This window comes from Phalacrocorax carbo, chromosome 1 (assembly GCF_963921805.1).
Source record: "Phalacrocorax carbo chromosome 1, bPhaCar2.1, whole genome shotgun sequence".
In the NCBI taxonomy this organism is placed as follows: Eukaryota; Metazoa; Chordata; class Aves; order Suliformes; family Phalacrocoracidae; genus Phalacrocorax; species Phalacrocorax carbo.
In genome coordinates, this window is record NC_087513.1 from 63,660,217 (window position 1) to 63,680,795 (window position 20,579).

Genomic DNA, 20,579 nt, shown 5'->3' on the forward strand with positions numbered 1-20,579 from the left:
AATGCAGGTCCACAGCTCATGCACTTATACATTTTCCATATATTGTCCCATGAGTCCCACAGATCCTCCAGTTGAAATTCTGCTCACAGATAGCAGGCACAAGAGATGGACTCGTTCCATGGAATGGGAGTCACTCATCCACCTCCTGCCTTGGGCTTCTCCTTTCCATGTGCTCTTTCTGCCTACAGAAAAACCTGTCAGAGGTTTAGCATATGCATATACACCTATGCACAAGCACTTCTTATCTTTATGGATTGGTTGCCTTCTCCACCAAGCCCCAGCCAGATCCAAAATAATATGGAAGATGGAGCAAAAAAAAAAGGTGTAGCCATATGACCTGTAGCCCAGTGCATGATGAAACACGCACACACACTGCACACATTGGAGCATTGCCTTGGTGTCCGCAGTAAATCTGTGTGCCTGACCACACCAGAGGCAGTGGTGTTTGAAATCAGAAGAGGTGAAGGAGCTTAGCTAAGACCCTTTTTCTTTGACACAATCTTCCCCTCTCTCACTTATCAGGACAAAGCCTTCCACCTGAAGCCTAACTGGCTTATGGTGGTTTCCAGCATGCCATGAGAAGATAGGTATGCCAGTGCCCACAGCTACGCTCTGTTGAGCATTGACTTTGCAAAAATCCCTTGACAGAGAAAGAGGTTATGTGGCTGGGGAAAAACAGCCTCTTCCTTTTGTGGTGTGAGATTTGATCTCAGCAGACTATGGCCTGACACTGAAATACTGAGCTAGGTGGCTGAAGGGGTATCTTGACCCTTAGCTACTCTTCAAAAAGAGTTTTCTTCTTTTCTGGTCATAGCGGTACCAGGAAGGCCAAGATAACTAAGGTGTCAGGTGGTCTTCCGCACTCATGCTTTTTCCTTCCCTGGCCTCCATCCTAAGGAAAGTGTCTTAGACTTTCTTCCCTGCAAAACCAGCAGAAGAAACAAGGGAACTTTGAGATGGAGCTAAGAGGAATCCATGTGTCATCACAAAAGCAAAAAATCCCACTGCGCTTCAGAAATTTTTCAAAGAAACTTTGCTAGTATAACAGGAGGTATTTCAGAAATACAAGATTGTCTTGATGAGGGAGAAGAGAATCAAATCATGAAAACTGAGTTTCTGATATATAGCAAATATCTGCTAATCACACATCATACAGGGATAAAGACAATAGATCACAGGCCAAACAGTGCTCTCTCGTGCTCCCTCTGCAGCCCTGAACTTTAATTCTCAATAGAATTAACACTTTAACTTTTGGTCTCAGACCTCAATTTTTCTGATAAAACACTGGCCAGTAAGCAGACTACATTTTCTACAAGTTCAGTATATCTGTTCTCAGAGAAGAAATGAAGTACTCATTCTTGTTTAGATGTATTGAAACATTTTCAGTTCTTCTCTCTATCAGAGGGGTAAAATTCATTTAACCATTTATACCCATCCCCTCACTGGCCTTCAAATCAAACCTGTCTACTAGTTAATCTAAATCAAATTGTCTACTAATATCTCATGTTCTGTTCTGTCACTACACAGTTCAGACACTACAAAACAAAGAGCCCACTCCACCAGAGTTTTTACTAGATGTTTTTGCCAAATTTGTGGAAAATACTCATGCCAACTGGAACCACTGTTTTTTTCAGGAACATTCAGTTTTGGTGCTGTTTTTTCCTTGGAAAACTTGAGATCCAGAGTGGCATCTTTGATTACTACACTCAAGCCCAGGTGACCCTATCCTATGCTGTTTGTGAAACGGTAGGGGCAGGCACCCAAAACAGGGAGCCTTAGGTTCAGTTCAAGTATAGGATTAAATGTAGGTCTCCCGTATCCTGGGGAAACAGTACACCCACTCTTCTGGCTGTGGTTAATCAAACTCTCAGATTTCATGACAGAATAAAACTCTGGGCTTCTCCATTTTGAATGAGAACATTGCAGTTGTAAGAAGCCAAACAGTAAAGAAAACATTTCCCCAAATCATGTTGTTCTACCAACAGGGAGGGTAAGTACAACTCGAACTTATAGTGCCTGGGTTTGTTTTTTGTTTTTTTGGTTTTTTTTCCTAAAAAAAGTAACAGAATCCACTAATTTTTAAAAAGGCTGTGTAAATCCAGACTTACAAAACAAGATTTATATGCACCCCAAATCTAAATCCCAGGTTTATGAAAGCCATATAATAAAAATCTTTTAAGTTGTTGGGTTTTCCTAATCAAAACATAAATTTCATATAAACCCTAGGTCTAATTCCACGAGGCCCCAACCTTTTTGTCATCCCCCCTCCTATTTTTGGATTTGGTTATTTTTCCACCATAAATCAGAGAATCAGAGCAGTCTGCTCCCGAGGAATGTGCCTGAGCCCACGAGGGCTGGGATATGGGGCTGCGTGGAGAGGGAGGTGGCTTGCCTTTTGCCAAGGGGGAACCACCCACATGCTGGGAGGACGGGATGGGGGCCCAGCCATTATCTGAATGTCTCTGCTGCCACTGAGGGAATGAAGTAAAGCGGATACAAACAACTGGAAATGCTGCCAAAGTGTCAGGCTCCGAGTCCTCTGGAGCCTGTGGATGCTGTAATCCTTCATTGTCTGCTGAAATAGGTTCTCGATTTCCCTGTATTTGCTGTCATCTCGGCTGACTTCTACTAGCTGGAAAAAAAGTTAACGTAACACAGACCAACGTGTTACAGCCCTTTCGGTTACACCTCCCCAGTCCCTCCCAAAGGACCTAGGCACCACCCTCTGCGGGTATGATCATGGCCTAGGGTTTTTCAGAGCCCCCTCTCACTTATTCATGGTCCTTTCCTCACTCTCACTCTTGTCCCAGTGTGCTCTAACCTCCTACTCTGAGAGCTTGTCTGTAAGACAAAGCAGCTATTGCTCTCTGTGGAGCATATTTCTTCTGCCCAGAGAGCATCTGCAGTCCTAAGCAAGCTAAAGCAAAGCTATGCAAAGACACTGGGGGTTCAGAATAGGTGTTCAGCTAGAAAATAAAAGGTGAAATCATTGTTCTATATCAAATGCACACTTACCTTTCTCATGCACTCACTCATCTCTTATAGACAAGCCCTGATGTTATTGTAGTCGGTTATCAAAGCAGCTTTATTTATAACAACGCTGCCTGATGTTCCAAAAATACACAAGATCTAAATCTCATTACAGCAATACCAAATGAGCTGATGATCCCCCTAACACACATGCTTTGATTTGAAATTGTAGAGCGTGACTGAGTTTTAAAGGAGAAACCATCCTGTGAATAGGGAGCACTGAAGCTCAACCTCCAGATCATCAGCTGTCATCTAGGTCAAACAAAAAGCACAATGGATAAACCAACATTTCTGTGCACTGGGCATTTACATGTACAATGCCATGGTGTGAATGGACAGTCCCCTGCAAAGCTCTTCTGCACAGCCATCCTTGTCCCTCTTGTACCTGTACATTTTGGAGTGACATGTTTGCAAGCTGAAAACTAATGAAACGGGTTCCTGGACTCAGGCATGTATTTTAGATTTGCTTGATGCAAGCCAATATAGACTATAACTTTTCCCAAAGTAGAGAGCAGATGGGAACAGATATATACCTCATATCCTATTTCAGGCAGAGCTGAATAGTCCCAGCCTGAAGGAAACATGACGTATGTGAACAGCATCTGATTGTCTGTTTAAAACAATTTTGACCGAGATTAACAGACTCAAGGGATTTCCACGAGAGTCTCCTGGTCACATTTTAGGGATTGCCTCAGAAAACTTTCTGTCTTTATATTCTGTATAAACTCTTCTGTCTTACTAATGCAAGCTGCAAGTAGAGAATGTCCATGTATGTTATAGTCATGCTCTGCAGCAAGATGCATCACACAATGCTTTCAGCAAAGTGTTACCTTTTCCTTCCTTGCTTGGCTACATGCCTATATACATGCCTAATAATAGCGCAACTTAGTACTGTCTAAAGAAAGTACAAATAGCTCTTCAAGCACAATCCCTGCATTACCTCTCTTTACCACGAGCAGGCCAAATTGGCCTCTTCTGACAGTAAGCTACCAAAAAAACCAACCAAACAAAAAAATGCAGTGGCATAAACAATTCACACAATCCCTGTTGAGTCCCTAAGAAATTATTAAAACTCTCCTTTTCCTGAATTGCTTGGCAGGACAGTGCAATGCAACTTACTGGGAGAGGAAACAGAGAAGGAAAAACTCACCAAGACCAGGTCAGGTTATCAATTTCTGCCTTTTTCTCCAACCAGAACATTCACTTTCTTCCCCTTTCTCTTATTTGCCCTGACTACTACAAGGCTCTACCCACCCCTGTTCCAACAACATTGCCCAAATTTCTCTTAACTGATGTCTGCACTCTTCCAGTCCCATTCTTCCTCCTGCTCCAGACTAAAGCATCCACAAGTCAGGATGTCAGCCCTATTCCCTGAGCTTCCCAGCTCACTAGCAGGCTGTGTGGCAAACCAGAAGTATGTTTTCCCCAGGCTATATGGCTATGCACACCTGAGGTGGACCTGCTGTTTCACATTGTCACCGATATCAGCCTTGATAGAAAAATATAAAACACCATCCTAGAAACTCCATTAAGGTAGAGGTTTTCTATCTCCATCAGATTTATTTGAACACCCTCAGCCATGTAACTTCTCGTCAGCAGAAATTGGGAAACTGCCCTGGCAGTCCACAGGCCGCTGGGATTTCTCCTCGGTGCACTCCCCTTGCAGCGTGACTGCCACAGTGACAGCCTGCCAACGCTGTCAAACCCACTGCCCAGCCTACCTGCACGAAGTCTACATCAGCAGATAAATGAGTCATCCCGAAGCAGGAGAGGACTCAATAAACAGACATTATTTTCCACAGGCAGGAAAATAATGAGCATAACGTCCCATACCTTTCCTTGTCCTGTTTCCTACTGCCACTCGTTGCAGCGCTAGGACTTCTGCAGATTTTTATCACAGTCTGAGGATTCAGATTTCTCTGGACTGTTTCTTGAAAGAGAAGACAAATGCACCACGAATGAGAAAGGAGGTTTTTGCCATCTGGGAATGCTGCCCAGGAGAGCAGATGTCATTGTGCAACACAGTGGGATTAGCCTCGCTCGTGCTGCTCCTGCACCCAGCCCCTCCTCTGCTCCCTGCCATTTCTGCTTCAGGCATTTTGCTGTCAGTGTGAAGGGATGGATCTGTGCAGATGATCCATGCTCTAGCAGCTGACTGAGGAGCTGATTATCACTATCACCCAGTTTCACATTTTCTTCCCTTCACATAGATTCTCTCCAAAGCTACCAAGACTTAGGGGGCTTGCTTGACTTGGCTTCCAGCCAGCACTAGCTCTTCTTGTGGTGTTGAAGGAAGAGACAGACCCTCTCCTCTCTGATCTCATGGGGATAGCACAGGGTAAACACTCACAGGTACTTGAAGTGCTGCCTGTGAAAGTTTGGAGGAGGTTTGCGCATATCTTTTTGATTGTGCCTCACTCCAAGTGGTCAAAGCATGGTGATACCTAGCAAACTTTTCATTCCATTTGTAGTTGTGTGATCTCTACCACAAGAACAGCCCCCTCTCTGAACCACGAGTCCTTCTGTGGGGAATCTAAGCTCTGCCTTACTCACGCTACATCTTTTCTGTTTTCCACCAGTGTAACAGTGCCTCACATTGAGCTTCCCATCCCAGATGCTCTCACTATTTTGCTGCTTGCTAGAGATACTGGGGGTAATTCCTGTCGCTCCCCACAACCTGGCAGCCGGCACTGCCCACACCAGACAGTAGCTCAGCAAAGGACCATATCTCAGAGGCTGGGGAATCCCAGACCTTGCTGCGTGCAGATGCCCCAAGAGTCTGGCAGTCTCTCTGGTGAATGTCAGATTTACCAGCCCCACTCAGTGATGTGCCTGGATTATGTTAGCTGAATCAGGCTTAGGTTTATCATTGGAGAAGATATAAGAATAAAAGCTCTGCACACCCACTCACAAGAACGCAGCAATGGAGCAGAGCTGTGAGAAGATAAAACCCAGAAGGAGCTACCGAGCTGGTGTTGGCCACTGTCTGAGCACTAATTCACTGGCCTGCTTACTGATCACTTGCCCCACAGAGATCTTGCACAAAATTCTCTCTGCTTCCAGCTGTTGAAGAAGGCCATCAGAGAAGCCATGCACTTTTTCCAGCCCCAGACAGGAGAAGTGGCCATCCTACCTACCTCTTTCTCCCCCAGACTGGTTTGGAAGATACTATATGGCAATACACACCACCTCCTCCAGGCATAAGTCATACACACTTTAAAACATTTTAACCAAGGCTACCTTCCACAGCTTACAGCCTCCTTCAGATATGATATATGACGAGCAACCGTAACTGCACACAATTTCTTTTTAATTTCTGCCCAGAATGTATATATAATATGTATACATAATAACATATATTATGTATATATACAAACTCAATTACAGTTCACAATTAGCTTAAGCTGTGGTGCCCCTGACCTTTCTTCTTCCCTGTTCCTGTCTCCCAAGGCAATGGCCACAGTAGTTTGTGGGGTTTTTTTCTGCTTGGAAAAACCCTAGCTGAATGGCACATTCACACCCAAGGAAAAATGGAGTCACCAGCATGTCATGCTCACTGTGCACCATAGTAAACTGGATTCATACAGAAAGTCAAATTACAATGCATGCAACAACCACCTAGGCTGTGTATGCCCAAGAGGGACAACATAGCCATGATGAATTAGTCACTATCATTCCCTTCAACATACTTGCATCCTTATTTCAGTAAATACATAAGAAAGGTTCCCATATTTACAACCTTCGCTCAACATGGTGTAACATAAAGGAGATGGAGACACTACTCTAAAATGTGTCTCTTTTCAGACCAGGGCCATCCCCAGTTTTGTAAAAACTGCTTCCATTTTCTCTATTTTGTGTTTAATTTCCTTCCCTTCCCCTTCATACTGTGCTAAGAGAGGCTGCTCGTACTCCATGAAACATTCTCTCATTGCTCTCACATCCCAGCAGAAAAGTATTTTCAACAACATTTTGGAAAAGAAGCTGCATGAACGTTAGTTCCCCCGTAAGTATGTCAAGAGGTAAGCACACAGATCTTCTACCTTTGAAACCTATCTCATGTTTCTGTGAACTAACTTGAAATTCAAAAGTGCACTGTTGAGTTTTAAACGACAGCTCCACATCTGCAGAAGTTATAGGGGCAGCACCTTGTTCTGGATGCCACAAAGAAGAGGAATATTTGTCAGCAGTGCCCTTTTAGGCCACAGTGGTGTCACACACTTTGCAGAGTTGGATTTAGCACCTACAGAAGTAATGGGGAAAAGCCAGTGATTTAAACCAGTCAGGTCACAAACATCTCTGAGCTACAGCAGGTTTCCTCTGCTGTCTTTGCCAGTCCCTGCATCACTGTAGATCAGAGGCACTCTCTCCCATCCATCTCTTCTCTCTGTCCCCACCACTGAGGACCACTGGTGGTTGCAGTGCACCCTGATTACCTGTACCCCTCTTCACTGTCCTTGTGCACTGCCCCCCACCTCGCTCCCTGCAGTGCTTCACCCTCCTCTGACAGCCCTGACGGAAAAGAATAGAGGGTCCTCGGAAGGAGGAGCTGTAATTCCAAGCTCCGGAGTTATTGCCAAATGAGCTTAAAGTTGGGGATGGTTCCCAGAGGCCTTGATAGGAAAAGCAGGTGGTTTTCAGGGACTTGTTTTTCAGGAGTACACAGAAAGTGAACGCTTCTCACATACAAAGAATTTTCAAATTAAAATGAGTTTTCAACAAATGCCACAGTCACCTGTAAAGGCAGCCTCATTTCAGAGCTGGATTTCCTGGGACCTTTGAGGAAAATCAGCAAAAATAACAGAAATATACGAGGTGATCAAGAAAGCACTGGGATAATATCTGTGCCACATTTATTAAATAAAGACAGCAGGTGCTAAACTCAAAGCAAGGAAAAGGAGAGCCGCCTTCGAGTAAGATTCTGTTCAGCTGTGGGAATATTTGCCACAAGATGTTGTGGATGCTAAGAGTTTATACAGATTTTAAAAGTAAAGGAATAATTACTGAAAGAACGCATCCAGGGTTATTACATATATAGATACCAGCTTGATACAGGAGATCCCCAAGCCAAAAATTGCTGGAGGCAGGGAGAGCATTTTGAGAGAGAAGCTCTGGAGAAAGGAGGACTTTCCTTTGGTCGAGGAGGATTGGGTCAGAGATCACCTAGGCAAACTGGATCCTCACAATTCCACGGGCCCCAAGGGGATGCACCCACGAATGTTGAGAGAACTGGCAGATATTCTTGCAAAGCCACTCTCCATCATTTTTGAAAGGTCATGGAGGACAAAAGAGGTGTCCAAGGACTGGTGGAAAGCAAATGTCATTCCAATCTTTGAAAAGGGCAAGAAGGAGGACCCAGGAAACTTTAGGAGAATCAGCCTCAACTCCATCCCTGGAAAGGTGATGAAACAGTTCATTCTGGAGGTCCTCTCCAGGCATGTAGAGGACAAGAGGGTTATCAGAAATAGTCAACATGTATTCACCAAGGGAAGATCATGCTTCACCAACTTGATAGCCTTCTATGATGGTGAGACTGGCTGGGTAGACAAAGGGAGAGCAGTGGATGCTGTTTATCTTGACTTCAGCAAGGTGTTAGACACTGTCTCCCATAACATCCTCATAGACAAGCTAAGGAAGTGTGGGTTAGGTGAGTGGGCAGTGAGGTGGACTGAGAACTGGCTTAACAGCAGAACTCATAGGGTTGTAATCAATGGGGCAGAGTCCGTTTGGAGGCCTGTCACTAGTGGTGTTCCCCAGAGGTATTTGCTGGGTCCAGTCCTATTCAACATATTCATCAATTACCTGGATGAAGGGATAGAGTGTACCCTCAGCAAGTTTGCTGATAAAAACAAGCTGGGAGGAGTGGCTGATACACCAGAAGGCTGTGTTGCCATCCAGTGAGACCTGCACAGGCTGGAGAGCTGCACCAAGGGGAACCTCATGAAATTCAACATGAGCAACTGCAAGGTCCTCCACCTGGGGAATAACAACCCCATGCACCAGTACACATTGGGGGCTGAACGACTGGGAAGTGGCTCTGCTGAGAAGGACTTGGGAGTGCTGGTGGATAAGTTGACCATGAGCCAGCAATGTGCCCTTGTGGCCAAGAAGGCCAACGGTATCCTGGGATGCATTAAAAGGAATGTGGCCAGCAGGTTGAGGGAGGTTATCCTTCCCCTCTATGCTGCCCTAGTGAGACCACATCTGGAGTACTGTGTCCAGTTTTGGGCCCCCCAGTTTAACAAAGACAGGGGACTGCTCGAGCCAAGTCCAGCAGAGAGCTACCAACATGATCAGGGGACTGGAGCACCTCCCTTATGAGGAAAGGCTGAGAGACCTGGGTTTGTTTAGCCTGGAGAAGAGAAGACTGAGGGGGGATCTCATAAATACCTATAAATATCTGAAGGGTGGGTGTCAGAATGATGGGACTGGACTCTTTTCAGTGGTGCCCAATGACAGAACAAGGGGCAATGGGCACAAGCTGGAACACAGGAAGTTCCAGCTACACATGAGAAAAAACTTCTTTCCTGTGAGGGTGACAGAGCAGTGGAAGAGGCTGCCCAGGGAGGTTGTGGAGTCTCCTTCCCTGGAGACATTCAAAACCTGCCTTGATGTGTTCCTGTGCCCCCTGCTCTAAGTGTTCCTGCTCAAGCAGAGGGGTTTGGACGAGATGATCTGCAGAGGTCCCTTCCAGTCCCTACCATTCTGTGATTCTGTGATATTTGGGAAAGTACCACTACATGCCTGCCTTAAGCTTATAATTTCCTTTGGGCACCTGTGCCATCCATTGATGAAGGTGGGCTCTGTAGCTTGATGCACCTCTTGTCCTTGTGTAGTCCAGCCTTTCCTACACTTTGGGGGAAGGAGACAGCAGGAAGGGAGCAACTGGCATAGGGTGCTGGGCATGAGAGGGAGAAGCTCACCTGCTTCCCATATTCATCCCAGTGGTTGTGCCCATCCAGCCAATAATAGCAGCTTTCCATCCTGCCCATGGAGTGGACATCAGTGATCGACAGATAGCACAGAAGGAAGACTATGGGCGATAAAGAAGGCAGATCAATTTCTGGCAGTCCCGAAAGCATTTGCAATTGGTCTGCAGCCCTTCAGTGTGCTCTGCGGCACTCCCGGTCTCTTACATGCTCCTTCAGCTCTTCCTGCTGTGGGTAAAAATCTGCACTAATCTGCACTTAGTGCTCAGCAGCTGCGATTAAACCATGACTTTCTGGGGGAGCGGTAACTGACCTGGTTGTGGTGCAGATGCTCATAAAGAACAGGACCCAGCGGACCCTACAGGCTGCTGACCGTAAATGCTGGACTTGTGCGGTACCTCCCAGCCCTCCCTCAACCCATGCCTCATGACGCCCACCATCCTCTCACCATACCCCAATCCCGCACGCTCCTACACCTCCCTCCCCTAGAGCAGCCTACAGCCCCCCGCACCCGGCCAGCCCTCCCCGCAAAGGGGGGTCCGGAGCCAGGCGGGCTCTTCGCGGGCTGCCGGGCCAGCGGGGGCTCCCGGCAGGCCCCCAGAGCTGGACGGGCACCGCCACCTAGGGACCCGGCAGCAGAAGGCTGCAGCACCCCGGCGCACCCCGCACCCATTCGTTGATTCAGTGATTCAGCGTCAATCGCGATGACTCTGTGCACATGTCTGAAGACCTACCTGACAGCTGAAGAACAGACTGTCACCTGGTTTTGCTCGGTTTCAAGGAGCACTTTTTTTTTTCCCCTGGAGTTATTCCGACTAAAAGATCAAGAGGCCTGACATAGTGTGGGTCCTGCGCCCCATCTCATGGTGCAGTCATGCCCAGGAGCTCCCAAATCCACCTGCAGCTCCCACCCCTTCCCACTCCTCCTTAGGCTGGGGCTGTATCCTTCCCTGCACCAGCATATCTGTACGCATCCTTGAATCTGCTCAGCGGAGGATCCCCTTCTTCGCCTTCTCCCCTTCATGCTGCTGTAGCACCGACTGCTTCCAATCCACAAAGCGCTCCCGTGACACACTGCATTGCAGCGCCAGTCGCATCCCACCTGCATTAGACATCGAGCAAACAGGTATTTCACCTTTGAAGTTGATCTCATACTGCCAAGAACTTGCTTGAAACTGGAGAGCACCTTTCTGCTCAGCCTGAAATGACTTCTCCATCTGTGTGGAGGTTACAGTGGCAGCACAGTGTTTGGGACACTAGAAAAAGAAGGGGAAATATCCATTAGAAGAAAGTTTTGGCTTAAAGGACCTGCAGACCAGTATTTTATTTGCTAGACAGGGAAAACTGCCTAGGACTTGGAGTTTCCTGGTGCAGAAGCCCTCCCGAGCCCTACCCCACCTCTCACCAAAAACTGTTTGCTGGACTCTGCCCCCACTTACTTCCAACCACTGCTCCCTCCTCATCACAGCATGCATGGCCAAGGTCTGGCAGGGTAGCATATCCCCAGAGCCCTGTCCATCTCTGCAGACAGTGGTGCTCACCACCTTCTTCTCAGCCCTTCCACAAAGGATTGGAGAACATCACCATGGCTCTCGAAACGGTCAAGTTCCTTGTCAGTGTGTGGCATGGCTTTCTGCCACTCTCTTCTGCAGTGAGTTATTAGGATTTCCAAAAGAAAAGAGCACTCTCCTCACAGATGCACACACAGTATAAAAATTGTTTAGATTAAAGCAATTTTGAAAGGCTCTGGTTTGACCAAGAAAATAAACACCATTCAGACCTCCACCTCACAGGGTCCTGAGTGTTATAACTAAAATTATGAGAGGCTGCTGAATATATCAAAAGGCAAGTGCGCCATGGGGAGGCGCTGAGGCAAGACCAGAGATGTGTGTGAAAGGCACTGATTGTGAAGGGCAAAAGAAATGGCAGCCCCTGAGGGGCAGCTGGCACACAGGCAGGGAGGGGAGAGGTGCTTACTGCCTCTCCGTATCCTTGCCACTGGTTAGAGTCATCCAGCCAGTACCAGTGGTTTTCCCGACTGACCATGGGCAAGCACCAGCCTGACACATTGAGAGGAAAGATGTAGAGGTGGAAGGAAAAAACAAATCGGTGCCTGGTAGCTATGGAAATCAGTAACCTCCATTTTCACCCCTCCATTCTCTGCCTCCACCTCCCCCGCCAGTGTAGATATTCAGCCTTCCCACTGCCACTCCTGGCAGGTCATGTGTGAGAGGATACCTCCAGCTTTGCTCCCCCTCACCTCAAGAGGCCCAGAAAGCAGAGTTGTTCTTCACAATACTGACAACAAAGGAGAGGAGAGATGGTAAACAGCACGATGTGTGTGGCTGGACATCTGAGTCAAGTCACCTCATGACAGGTGGAGTGGCCAAGATATGGTGCAACACATGACCCAGCAGCCCACAATCCCCTGCCCGCTGCTCGTGCATGGCACACCAGGGACAATCCCAGTGCTGTATTCAGGGCTCACAGTGGCCATCAAGCTCTTCCATGGAGCTGGAAGCCAGGCCAGACCTGCTACCCCCACCTCACAAACCAATGCTGTTCAACACTGGGGCAGCAAGGAAGGACCTTGGGCCCCACTTCTCCAGCCACCACAGCACTCTTCCCGGCAGACCTGGAAAGCTGGATAGGTACTGCCAGCTAGAGACATGCCACATCCGTACTGAGCACCCCATACCTCTGCTCCAGCTGGCTCCTGCCTCCACCAGAATTTTTGTTTGGCCAACAGCAGATTTTTCTTGTCACCTGCATGCTCAGATTTCTCTAGATCATGTCTTGAAAAAAAAAAAAACCAACCATGAAGGCAGGCATAAGTAGGCAGCTATTCGAAATACATAGCTCTACCGAATATCCCACTGCTGCAACATGATGCAGGCACTAGAAGTCTGTAGTAGTTCGAGAAAAACTGAACAGATCCACAGGAGAAGAGAAATCCAATGAGGGATGTTAAGTAAAAATATGTCACCTCAGCCTTTGGAAGTCCCTGAGTTGCACATTCCTGGCAGGGAGGAATGAATCACTACCTGCTGCTCCTCTGCCTCTTTTCCAGGGATCCAGCACTTGCTGCTGCTGAAGTCAAGAGCCAAGCTAGCACGGTTTGGCAAGTCCCTGTTCAGCCACCCTTATATGGAAAGGCATATGAAAAATTTTTAACATAGTCGTGCGATGCCTTACCTGTGGCCTCCTTCTCTGTGTTTTTTCCACAGCATGAGGTCATTTTGTCTAGTGCTGCTCCCACTTGAACTGGAAACATGAGCAGTGCAGACATGTCCTCTTGTCCACCTGGAAGGGCCCTCTTCTGATCCCATCACCCAGTTTTGAGCTATTGCAGTCCCATGCCTCAAAATCAGATGTGGCCCTTAAAACAGTACCTATACATGATTTAGTTCTTCTCTTTTTCTTCTTTGAATATCACCCCAAATTTTTGCTCACAGCCATCAGTCACCCAAACAATGCCCTTCTCAGCAAACAGCCCCACAATCAAGCAGCCCCCCTGGGGTGATGGAGAGCCACAGGCTGTCTCTCACACAGCTCTCCTCCTACATAGCCTCAGAAAATCCAGGTCTCCTCCTTAGTGCTCCCTCTTTCACAACTCCTCCATTGCTCGTGGTGCCACATGCACTATGACCTACGTGTTAGTCTCAAACTATCCTCCTAATACTTTTCCTTTTTTTTTTTGCGTGTTGAATACCATGACTTTATTTTGCTAATCTTTTAACTGTATGGGTCTCCCATAGCTCCAGCAATTAAATCACAGTTAGACAAAAGAATGGAAAACTTTACTTATTTCCCACATTTTAAGCTCTGTCAGACACAATTAATTTTCTAGCAAGTGCTTTTAAAGGTGTATGTTCCTCTGGCTAAGACAGATACTTCTGCTGGTCATAGGGCTACATGAGGCATATTCAGGAGGGAAGCTGTACTGCAGAGTTAGCAGCACATCACTTCTGTTAAATAAATTATAAAGAAGTAAGTATTCTACCATTAAAGTTTATCTCATATTTATGTGAATGAACTTGAAATTTCAGAATGCCTTCCTGATCTGCCTGGAGAACCTTCTCCACCTGGGCAGGTGTCACCAGGTCACAGACTAGGTTGAAGGCCACAGAAATGAAGGTAGTGATGGTGTCTGTTATAGGCAATTGGCTTTTAATGCTCTTTATAGGACTGGTGTACACATTTAGCATAACGTCAAATCCAAAGTAGTTAACAGTCAAAGTAGTGCTTCACTGTGCTTTAGAGAAGCAGCTTTCTGAATACAGCTTTTTCAGCTTTCCAGTGAGTCATGACATTCCCTGCCCTGCCCCCAAATTTATATAATGTATATGTAATACATGTGTGCATAAGCCTTGACAAAGATTTTAGCTACTCCTAGGACAGACAACTGTGCCTAGAGGTGGCATTTGAAGCTCTCCTGAGAGTATCAGTGACACTCCAAGGGTTGCCCAGCACTACGGGACTAAGGAGAAAGCCTGTGTGGCACCTGCTAGGCAGCCCTCACAAAAACCTGAACATTCAAAGCAGGACTTCACCACTAGTGGCTGGGACTTGGAGCTGGGTTTCAGGGGTGCAGGGGAGTTTATATACTTCCCACACTTGATCCACTGCAGGGAACTGATCAGCAAATACCAGCGGGTTTCCATGCCACCAAATGAGAAATCATCAGGAATGATCAAAAGTGCTGAACTGCCTCAAAAAAGATGAAAAGGAAAAAAGAAGAAAAAGAGCTAAAGCACGAGGAAAAAAGTGTGAGGAAAAAAAGCACAAAAATAGAGAAAAGAGAAAAGAGAGGGGGAGAGGGGGATCAGCGTTGGGCAGGTTGCTTAGCATTAGTCTTGAGAGGGAATCCCAAACTCAGCAGGAATTCCTGGACTGTTGTCATCATTTCACAGCCCAGAAAATTATCTGTTTTCTAAATCCTTAGGAAAGATAACAAGTCCTAAAAGGTTTTTGTTTTTCTTTTTTGCCTGTGCTTGAACCCAGGCATGCGATTCCCTGCCCGCTGAGTGTGCCAGCCCATGGTATATGTACTGAGCAGACACCTGACACTGGTTAGGTAGCAATAGTATTATTTGGTTTTTATTGATGTTTCAGCTGTAAAAGTCAATACTTCTGAGTTTCCCAGGGTTCCCCAACAAAACCTCAGGAGATGTGGCAGTAGATCACCTGGCTACAAAGTCCATTTCCCTCATGCTGCCCACTGCAGCAAACTACTTCCTGTGATGAGCAACAGCTTTCACAATCCTCATGGACTCACAAAGGATTGTGTTCGCTTTTATCTCAGTTGATAGCATTTAAACAGAGAGGAGTCCTGCAAATGGCCTTCCCAGCTGCCACAGAATGAAGCTCTTGCTTTACTTACAAAGACCTGTTAGTTATGTTTCAGATTCAGGAAACTGCCTAGACACCACATGTTAACAAGAGCAAGTAGAACTTGGGGGGGGGGGGGGGAGGGGAAGAAAACAAATCCAGAGTTTGATCTGGGAAGGAAAAAGAAAAGCTGGTGAGCAGGACAGATCATGGAGTTACTCAGACTATACAGAAATAGCAGCAGCTGGAGGAGGTCCTGATGGTAAAAATGTATTTTTGATAGTGCTGTCACAAAGTTTAGGTTTGGTTAATAGCTTACAGTTTCATGCAGTGAAGCTAATCACATCTCAGACTACAGTAAAGAGATGTAAAGAGCCCATTCTCTTAGTAAGGAATTTGAGTTGTTCAGTCAAAAAAAAAAATCAAAAAAAAGGGAGGCATTAAGACATTATGATGGATGTGAGGACTTTCAGTCAAATAAGTTCTGTGAAGGGAGAGGTTGTTTAGTCATTAATATGAGGTCAGATTGTATGAGGATCCAAGAGGAAAAAGGATGGGGAGAAGACTTTTAGAAGAATCTACTTGAGCTGAGAGTCAAAATGAAGGTCAGCTGGCCTTCAGGACAGAAGAACAGATCACAACTTCAGACAGATGTCGCAGAGTATAGGTCAAAAAAAATCACAAACCTACAGGAACTTTCAAAAGGAAAACAAACTAGAAGATGCAAGGGGCCATCTGCAAAATGCAGTCATAAATAGTCTGTAAGAAGCAGGAGTGATAGAGTGTACAAAGTGTTAAAGAAAGCAGAGACTGATGTGACTTCTAACATCTCCTTTGTACTTAGTAAAGGGAAACCATTTTTTAAAACAATTAAGGAGTCTGAAGGTGAAGATACAGCCCAAGAAAAATTATTCAGAGAATGCACAGCGAAATAAAGCTTCTCTTTGGAAATGGGTAAAGACACAACTTCTTCCAGTGGCAGGGATATAATGTGTAGACACTTTCCCAGTATTTACAGGTTGAGCACTGGCGCACTGATTAATGGGTCCTCTGACATTGCAGTAGAGCATCTGGAAGGAAAATCTAAGCTTATTAAGAACAGATGGATAAGAACCAGGTTAGCCTTTCCTATTGCTCCTATTTGTATACTAGATGTAAAAGTAATCTTGGAAAGACCGTTTGAGTTGTTTTGGGAAATAGAGTCTAGGACTCAACATGCCAGACATAGGCTTCATCAAAAGAAACAGGTCTTCAAAAGAACAGGAACAATTAGAAAAAATTGCTCCCTGAGTGGTGGAAGTCTGATTCCTACAGATCTGTCTCCTGCAGCTCCTAGCTGAGGGCCCCTACCCTCCTCCAAACCCTCAGCCCCCTATCATTACCACAGCTACACGTTGATTTGGGATCGTTATTCTCTCAATTCAGAAATAGTCTTGTTAAATAATGCAATTGTTGAGCACGTCATGCCAACAACAATATCTGTGTTTTCTTTACCTGGCACCCATACAGTGGCAGTGCCAGGTTATGGGGCTCAGGGTGATTTTTCAGGAGTTTAAATGTTTTGGAAAATAACATGCCATTCAGGACGCTCAATCGAGCGTTAAGTCTCTACGGTTTAATCATCCTGTAATGAATTCTGTCAAAATTGTTAGAAAGGATTCTTAAAAATGCTGAAAAGTCATATTTGGCATCAGTAAATTAAAACAATGCCTGAAAACTTGCTGAGGTGTTTTTCAATAGGAAGCCTAGAACAGGTGCATGAATACGTAACCAACAGCATTAAAAGCAAGGACACTGTGAAGTCCTAAGAGCACCACAAGAAACTCAATTAGAAATGCATTACATTGAAAAGATCCCTTGAGAAAAGTCCCCAAAGTTAACAGGTTTGCATTTGGGGACTCTTGCAGAGGCAGCTGCCCTCTCAGCAGCACCCTCTCCCTCTGGTCTCCTGCAGCTGCCATGCTCCCAAAAAAACCACCCAAGGGTGGTGCAGATGAAGTGCTCCCACAGCACCCTCCTATCAGGAAACATATTCAAAAGGTGAAGTTGTTAGCCAGGATACCAACCGATCATTTCAACTCATTTTGAGGGGAGCCTTACTCCCTACCCTTGGGCAGAAGGAGCTTGGTGAGCCATGGAGGCTCCAGGACAAGCCAACCCTGACACCTGCCTGGCTGGTGCCAGGGAAGGCAACAAATGCCACAGAAATAACTTTGGCTACTCATAGCATTCTTCAGGTCAGACCTTTCCACCACCGTCTCAATGACTCTGAAACTGTCAGTCCCATGTGTCCGAGTCAGAAGGCCCTTTCCCAACAGGACAGGGAGCTCTTCAAATACTTCTTTTTTTCAGGGGAGGGAAAAAAATTAAAAACCCACAGATCAGTTCCACACTTAGTGCCTGCCAACAATTGCACATGTTGCTGCTGGTTTGCAAGTATTTCTCCTCTAAAAGGGTGCTGAGGAATGCTTCCTGCTCGGTGTTTTGGAGACACCCAGGTACCCTAGTGGTAGCAGCAGGTTCAGGTCTAGAAGTTTTAGCACATTAGTAATACCAAACAAAATTCACAGACTGAGTTGCTGTCACTTTTACTAGTGGTTTCTGCTCTCAGTGCCTCACTGACCAAAATATTCCCAAATCTTTTACTATTCAAAGCCCTGCTTGGACTAGAGGCTCAGTGTCATCTTATGCCAGTCAAAATCTATACTGCAGCTCCACCTCTTCTTTACTGGTGTTGGCACAAGCAGAACTGGGAACTGTTCTTCCTGAACACCTTTTTTTGGGTTTGGGTTTTGGCTAAGTCAGTTTTCAAGTAGGTGAATGCTCTGTATCTGATCCTCCCCATCCCAGTACAGTCACTGGCACTGGCATAAGGAAAACAGCAGCAGTGCACACCTGGGGGTGGGCCTGCTCCTTTGGCAGTGACACAAACCGCGAGTTGCAGAGAGTGACCCTGAAATAGTGCTGGCTCCTCAAGGAGTGCTTCCACTTCGGATCTGGTACTCCAACACCTACAAAGCCAGCAGCAGCTACACCTCAGCAGTCCCACACCACAGCGCACTGTTGCACCTGCACATACCAGCCCCCTGCCCAATCTTTTCAATGTAATACCTGGCTCTCAGTTGCTGAAGGTTGTGTGAACTCTCCCTACAGCCAGAAATAGTTTTTACTTATTGGAAAATGTCCTTTTCTTCCAAACTCTGCATGTTTGCACCTGTCCTCTCTGCCCTGTTTCCTCTTTTCAAGGCCAACAAAAATCCCTTTTCCAGTAACTGGCCTGCCCCTCAGCAGGCTCTCGCTTACCTTCTCCTACCCCTAAGGAGCCTGGCAATCACACCCCAAAGCCCACCTTGCTGGAAACAGCTTTCTCCCACACAAGGGATGGTTTCTTCTGTCATGGTGGGGAAGAATGGAGGAAGATGGTTTGTACAAGGGCATTATTCCACAGAGCATTTTCTATAACAGCAAAACTCTTCCCAAGCCCTCCATCTCCTAGCCCTGGTCCTGCCCAAAGGCTGCATGTGCAACCCCCCCTACAAGCTGGTGGAGCCCTGGAGCAAATTTATGCAACGTTGCAAGGACCAAGGCATAGTGACAGCTGGAAATGGCCATTATTCCATCCTTTCCCATCCCCATGAGTCCACAGCTCGGAGACAGCAAGGGGAGGGCGATTGTGGGGTGAAGGCTGCCTGTGCATGGTACCCACTGGGTGCGACAGAGAGGCAGTAAGTCCATAAATTGAAAAAGTTCTCTGTATAATCCAATTTATTTATAAAATCAACAGCTTAAAATAGATTTTCTGTTATTATTTGTATAATTAATGCCACGATTCATGTTTATGCTACGCACAGGTTGAAGATCTATGACAGCTGGCAAATCCTAGTCACACAGCTCTCCAAAATCACTGCATCTTTCCAGTGGAGTGGTACTGATAGCAGAGGAAAATAATTAACTGTGGTACGCCACTTCCCTTATTGAGAAAAGTGTGTGGCAGATAACTTGCTGCCATCTGGGGTTTTTTAATTAAAAAATATTATATGTTCAGGAAAAAGTCCATTTAAATGACTTTGACCGTTACTTCCTGACTGCATGGAAAGCTCTCCGCTCACCTGTGGCTGACAAGATTAGGTCACTAATTTGCAGAGCACCCTTTAGGCTCCAGCTTCGTGCAAGAAGAGATGGGACATGGAAGTGCACTAAATATGGCAGCTCAGGGACTTATTGCAGTCAGCTGCATTTTTGACATTTTCTACAAACACTGCTTGTGCCTGAAGATAGCAGGCTTTAGGAAAGCCAGTGAGAGCCTACACACTTCCATACCCTTTGTTCCTCCCACTCATGGCATGGACAACTGAGCCCCTTGTGACGCCTTTGCTGAATTACAACAGTTTATACAAAAATACTGTTTTAAATGAACTAACATTTTTTTTCATCCTGGACATTATCCCATCATCCACCAAGTTTCAAGTACTATGTCCATCATCCAAACTTACCCACCTACCCCAGTCAGAGCACACAATGCTGGGGCGCTTCTCAGTCGCCCAGAGAAGGGCCAGGCAGCAGCGGGGACACTCAAAATAGCCACCACCAACTTCAGTCTGCAGGGTGGGAAGGGGGGTGGCTGTGCCAGCAGCCAGCCCTCACAAAGCCCCTTTGCCTTGCCGCTCACTGCTGCAAGCACTGGCTCTGCAGCCCCGGTGGGACTCTGCTGTGTGCCGTTATTCAGCGCACCATAGACTTCCTCACTGTTAATGTCACGGCGTGGTGGCATCTGACTTTAGCAACTGCAATATGCCTGCTTCTCTTGAGCTAAACCCAGTAGGGACAGAGCAAGGACAGGGTATCAATGGGGACAAGCAGACACAGAAAAACAGGGTAAGAAGAGTTGTCAGCAGTGCAAACAGGAAACAAAGAAAGTTCATTGCCAACATTAATTACAAAGTCTCCAGGATGCAGGAGCTTCCTGCCATTTACTGGAAAGAGAGGCCGTGATTTCCCTCTTGTGCACCATGCTGTAGACCCTTTCGCCTTTTCTCCTTCTGCATTCCCCACCCTGTCTCCCATTGGCACATCAGCACCATCACAAGTAGGAATAATCCCTAAGTGATTATATCTGTGGATCAAGTTAACTATATATTCAGTGGTGCCACTTTCAGCAGCAGCAGATCTCACTGCATCAGGGTATGCAAGGCAAGTACGTCCCCATCCCAGGCTAGAGATAAGGTGGAGGTTAAAGTTTAGCACTTTCTGCTGGCAAAAGAATAGCCCCTACCAAAAATCTATGGCCCAGAA